General features: G+C 44.4%; 1 non-coding gene across 1 annotated transcript; it reads right to left on the reverse strand.

The window, feature by feature from the left end:
• Positions 1–694: 694 nt before the first annotated feature.
• LOC141644843 (small nucleolar RNA R71) lies at positions 695–801 on the reverse strand. Its single transcript, XR_012544447.1, has one exon. It is a non-coding gene; the product is annotated as a small nucleolar RNA R71 (small nucleolar RNA).
• Between the last annotated feature and the right edge of the window lie 5,791 nt (positions 802–6,592).

The following is a 6,592-nucleotide window of genomic DNA, read 5'->3' on the forward strand; positions in this document are numbered from 1 at the left end:
TGCCCTCCCCTAGTGTGTAAAAACACTAGGAGACTAACGATTTGTCAAGTGTATGCCTAGAAGGAACCACCAAGCTCTTCTCTTCAACTCCGACCCCGAAAGGCTTTTTAGAACCTTGAGGACAAGGACCCTTGAGAGAGTTAGGAATAGTTCCCCTCAAGCAAACTTGGACCAACCAAATCCACACATCCCACAAAATATTGATACCACAACCACACTTCAACCAAACCTCACAATTGAGACTCTACTAGAAAACCCCTTTCATAACTTCCCTAATTATAATAGCCCACCCCAAACACCACCACATCAAGTACCAAATCCACCACCACAAATGGCTCTTAGAGATCACAACCGGCCTAACCATAATGATTCATGTAATCCCATCAATTTTGGCACCTTGGCCCCAAACAACTTTGAAATGCATCCCGCCCAAGTCGGGTTAGTTAAGAAGGACTTGTTTGGAGGTCATCTTGAGGAGGATGCCCATGCTCATCTCCGGAAGTTTAAGAGGAAAGTTTCAATGATGAAGAAGAATGGGGTGTCCGAAGACACCTTGAGAATGATGTTGTTTCCGTTTTCATTGACGGGCAAAGCGGACCGGTGGTTGAACATCCACCCACCGGATACTTTCACTACTTGGGATGACTTAGCCCAAGCATTTATGGCCAAGTACTACCCTTCCTCAAAGACCGCGATGCTCCGCAACGAGATCCATACGTTCCAACAAGAGGATGGGGAGTCCTTAGGTGAGGCTTGGGACCGTTATCAAGATTTGATAGCAAGTTGCCCCCACCATGGAATACCGGAATGGTACATTACCCAAACATTCTTCCAAACTTTACTACCAAGAACTAAGGAGATGGTAAATGCCTCCGCGGGGGGAGGTTTTGACCACTTGAGTGATGAAGAGGGGATGACGTTGATCAAGAGAATGGTGGATTCGGAAGCAAATTATGGCTCTAGAGGAAACATGTTAAGGAGGAATGGGAAGTTTCCAAAAGAAAACTCCTCCAACTCCGAGACAAATGCCAAGCTCGACTTGCTCACAAAGCAATTTGAGAAGTTTTCAAAGAATCAAGTGAACCAAGCCGCGACCTCATATGGGCCGCCCATGGAAGAAGTTGCTCAAGTCGCGAGTTGTGAACTTTGTGGAGGAAGTGGTCATACATATGACTTGTGTGGCAACAATTACAATGGTGCCTATGAAGAAAATGCTCAAGAGGTGAACGCTTTTCAAAGCTACAACAACAATCCTAGACCACCAAGGCCTCCTTACAACAACCCGAACACCTACAATCCAAATACCAATTTCTACCACCCCGCGTTAAGGAACCACCCCAACTTTAGTTACAAAAGCACCAATGTTCAAAACCCCCAACATCTCCAACCACAAACCCAAACCAATCCACCCGGTTTTGCTCAACCAAGGGGAATTCTCCCAAACCCAAGAAATAATTTTGGAAATCAAAATCAATGGTCAAGCAACAATCTACCCCAAAACTATGGCAACCAACAACAAGGGCACCAAGAGTTTGGTGGAAACCAAAGCAACCAAGGGTTTTACCAAGGAAATCAAGTAAATCAAGCAAATCAAGGATTTGGGCAAGGGTATGTTCAAGGGTCTCAAGAACAAGGTCAAGGATCAAACTTCAACAACTATGGTCCGAGAGGTAACTTCCAAGTGGGGCAAAACAACAACCAAGGTCCCAATGCTAGATATGACTATGGGTTCCCTTTACCCATAGCCAACCAACCTCATCAAGAACCCCAAGGTGAGCTCTCTCAAGTGGAGCTTTTGAAGATGATTAAGAACATGCAACTTCAACATAGCCAAGAGATAGCTAATTTTGCAAAAGCTACTCAACAAGAACAAGCAAACTTGGGAGCTACATTTCTTAAGGACATGAGGGAAATGGAATCTAGGATGGCTTCTCATGCTATGGCTAACCCTCAAAGGCCGCCCGGTGGTTTGTTGGCTCAAGGACAAAGCTCCAAAGATGCCTCAAATAGCCACCATGCTCATGCGGTAGTGCTAAGGAGTGGTTTAGAGCTTGAGGACCCTTACAAAGACCTTGAGTTGAAAGTTGATGAAGATCCCAAGGGGAATGAGGTAGAAATGGATGATGAAGAGGAAAGCTCACCCATTGAGGCTTCGGGTAAAGCTAATGAAGACAAGAAAGGAAAGAAAGCTTGTGAAGATTTGACTAGAAGAGGAATTCAAGTGGACAAGGATGTTGATGGATATGTGGAAGACCTCCCTTATGAGGAGGAAGCTATTGAAGAAATACCTTTGCAACATTCTAAAAAGGTAACAAAAAGTTCGGCTCCTCCAAAGGTATCTTCCAATTCCCAACTTGTTTCTAAAATTCCTTACCCTTCAAGAGCCATAAAGAGTAGGGAAAACCTCAAGTATGCCAAATTTTGTGATATGCTTGAGAAACTTGAGGTTACCCTACCCTTTACGGAGGTGATAATGAACATGCCAACCTACTCAAAATTTTTAAAAGATATTTTGACAAGGAAAAGAGTCTTGGGTGACCAAGAAATAGTGGCTATGGAAGAAGCATGTAGTGCTCATATCCTTAACAAATTGCCCACTAAACTTGGTGACCCGGGAAGCTTTTCCATTCCTTGTGTAGTTGGGGGTGTTCCTATCTCTAGAGCTCTTTGTGACTTGGGAGCAAGTGTTAGTGTTATTCCTTTGAAAGTTGCAAAAAGGATTGGCATTCAAAACTTGGCTCCCACTACCATGACTCTCCAATTGGCGGATAGGTCCGTCAAGCGCCCTATGGGGGTGCTTGAGGACGTGCCCGTCAAGGTTGGAAAGTTTTTGATTCCCACCGATTTTGTTGTCCTTGATATTCCGGAGGATAGCCACACTCCCATCATCCTAGGTAGGCCATTTTTGGCTACCGGAGGAGTTCTCATTGATGTGAAGAATGGGCGGCTAACCTTCCAAATTGAGGGCAACAAAATCGAATTTAACTTGCCAAATTTGATGAAAGGTCCAAGTGTAGAAAGATTGAGCACAATCGAGGTAATTGATGAAGTAGTGCACGAAGTAGCCCGTGAAGAGGCGGAGATGGAAGAGGTTTTTCAAATCTCTTTACATGATGAGGCAATGAAAGAGGATCACGAAGTTGATGAGGAACTATTAAAGAAAGTGGAGGGCTTTCTCCCTCCAAAGGTACAACTCAAACCCTTGCCTCCCTCACTCAAATATGCTTTCCTTGATGAGGGAGAGGCCTATCCGGTGATCGTTAATGCTAACCTAAGTGAGTCCCAAGAAAAGAAGCTTTTGGAAATCTTGAAAACTCATAGAGGAGCACTTGGGTATAGCATTGATGACATCAAAGGCTTAAGTCCGAGTTTGTGCATGCATAAAATAGTTTTGGAAGAGGGGAGTCAACCCAAGGTTGACGGTCTTAGGAGGATTAACCCAAAGATGGCCGAGGTGGTGAAAAATGAAGTGTTGAAACTCCTAGAGGCCGGTATTATATACCAAATTACCGATAGCAAATGGGTTAGTACGGTCCACGTGGTACCCAAAAAGGGGGGGATACAAATGGTTGAACAAGAGGATGGCACCACCCTACCCACTAGACCCGTGACCGGGTGGCGAATGTGTATTGACTACCGCAAGCTCAATGCCGCCACCCTCAAAGACCACTTCCCAATTCCCTTCATTGACCAAATGCTAGAAAGGCTCGCGGGCCATGCTTATTATTGCTTCTTAGACGGTTATTCCGGGTTTTTCCAAATTCCCATCCACCCGGATGACCAAGAGAAGACGACCTTCACTTGTCCAATAGGGGTCTATGCCTACCGTAGGATGCCATTCGGGCTTTGTAATGCGCCCGGCACCTTTCAAAGGTGCATGGTGGCAATATTTTCCGATTTCCTTGAAAAAAGCATGGAAGTCTTCATGGACGACTTTAGTGTCCATGGAGACTCGTTTGAGCTTGGTCTCGAGAACTTGGCTTGTGTGTTGAAACGGTGTGAGGAGCATAACCTCGTCCTTAATTGGGAAAAGTGTCATTTCATGGTTGAGGAAGGGGTTGTCCTCGGTCACATCGTTTCAAGGAGGGGTATTGAGGTCGATGGGGCTAAAGTTGCGGTCATAGAGAACTTGTCACCCCCTTCCAATGTTAAGGGAGTGAGAAGTTTTCTAGGCCATGCCGGGTTTTATCGGCGTTTTATCAAGGATTTTTCAAAAATAGCAAAGCCCCTAACCTCATTACTCCTTAAGGATTCCCCCTTTGTGTTTGATGATTCTTGTTTTGAAGCTTTTAATAGGTTAAAGAGAGCATTGGTCACGGCACCGATAATCCGGTCTCCGGATTGGAATCTTCCCTTTGAGATAATGTGTGATGCTTCGGACTTCGCGGTTGGTGCGGTACTTGGGCAAGTTGTGGATAAGAAGCATCATGTGATATATTACACAAGCAAGACTCTTGATCAAACTCAATGTGGATATGCTACTACCGAAAAAGAAATGTTGGCAATTGTTCATGCCGTGGAGAAATTTCGGCAATACCTTGTTGGGTCTAAGGTGGTGGTTTACTCCGATCACACCGCCTTGAGACAATTGATGGTGAAGAAAGATGCAAAGCCCCGACTCTTGAGATGGGTCCTTCTCCTTCAAGAATTTGATTTAGAGATTAAGGATAAGGCCGGTTCGAAAAATGTTGTTGCCGACCACTTATCCAGATTGACCGTTGAAGACCATAGGATACAAGACAAGAGTGGACCCATCAATGAGTGGTTGCGGGATGATGGACTCATGGAAGTTACCGCCAAGACCCCTTGGTTTGCGGATCTTGCAAACTACATTGTGAGTGGTTTCCTACCGGATGAAATGGAACCAAGAGAAAGGCGGAAGTTGAGAAATGATGCTAGGAGATACTTTTGGAATGACCCACATTTGTTTCGCAAGTGTGGGGATGGAATGTTCCGGAGATGTGTTTCGAGAGAGGAGGGCTTAGAGATTGTTGACCGGGTTCACAATTCCGCCTATGGGGGACACTTGGCCACTTCTAGAACAATTGCCAAGATCCTCCAAGGTGGGTTTTATTGGCCCTCCATGTTCAAAGACATTCACTACTTGGTTAAATCTTGTGATGCTTGCCAAAGGGTTGGGAATATTGGGAAGAGAAGTGAGATGCCCTTGACTAACATATTGGAGATTGAGTTTTTTGATTGTTGGGGCATAGACTTCATGGGACCCTTTCCCAACTCTTGTGGAAATGAATACATCTTGGTTGCGGTGGACTATGTATCCAAATGGATTGAAGCGGTTGCCTCCCCCACCAATGATAGCAAGGTTGTGATGAAGCTTTTTAAAGGCACGATTTTCCCAAGGTTCGGAACTCCAAGAGTAGTCATAAGTGATGGCGGATCTCATTTCCGCAAGAGTACCTTCAAAGCTCTACTTGAATCACATGGTGTGCGGCACAAAACCGCACTTGCCTACCACCCTCAAACTAGTGGGCAAGTGGAGGTTTCTAACCGCCAAATTAAAGCCATTTTGGAGAAAGTCACCAACAAGAGCCGGAAAGATTGGTCCCAAAAGCTCCCGGATGTCTTATGGGCATTGAGAACCGCCTTCAAGACACCCCTTGGCACCACCCCGTATAAGCTTGTGTACGGGAAAGCTTGCCATTTGCCGGTGGAGTTGGAGCACAAAGCTTGGTGGGCTCTTAAAGAGATGAATTTTGACTTTGATGCCGCCGGAGAAGTGCGCTTTCTCCAAATGAATGAGCTTGAGGAATTGAGATTGCAGGCTTATGAGAGCTCCAAAATCTACAAGGATCAAACGAAGAAATGGCATGATGCCAAGATCATGAAGAAAGAGGTAAGTGTTGGAGACCTTGTTCTCCTTTTTAACTCCAAAATCAAGGTGTTTCCGGGCAAGCTCAAATCACGATGGTCCGGACCCTTTAAAGTGATGAAAGTATTTCCTTATGGTGCTTTCGAACTTTGGAGTGAAGAAGGGGGAACTTTTAGGGTCAATGGTCAAAGAGTCAAGCGATACTATGACGGTGATAACAAAGGTCCTATTGAAGTGCTCTATCTCGGGGAACCCCTCCCCGAGGAGAGGACAAATTGAAACTCTTGAAAGAAGCTCGGTTTGGTGGAGTTCCTCAAGAACCACCATTTGTATGTAGCATGCATTCTAGGTAGGAAATGAGGAATTTTGGACGGATGATGGAGATGGAGACGGTGATGGCGATGAAGAGTATGAGTAGAGCCTAGTAATGAGGGCTCCACTCCCTCCCTTTCAATCCAAAATGACAAGTATGATTTCCCCCTAAATCCAAATTTCCTCATTCATATTTCAATTTTGTATGCATTTAGTTAGAAATTCACTTAGTTGCATTCATATAGGATTGCATTAGATTTCAAATTTGTAATATATTGTTACATTTAGTTATTGCATTCATCTAGTATAGCTTGCATTGTATTTCAATATTGCATATAGGCTAGATCATGCATTGCATACTTATTTGAAAATCCCTAAAAATTTGAAAAATCAAAAACAACAAAAACATGTTATTTCTTTTAAAATATTCAAAAACCCAAACACAAGTTC

This window comes from Silene latifolia, chromosome 2 (assembly GCF_048544455.1).
Source record: "Silene latifolia isolate original U9 population chromosome 2, ASM4854445v1, whole genome shotgun sequence".
Lineage (NCBI taxonomy): Eukaryota > Viridiplantae > Streptophyta > Magnoliopsida > Caryophyllales > Caryophyllaceae > Silene > Silene latifolia.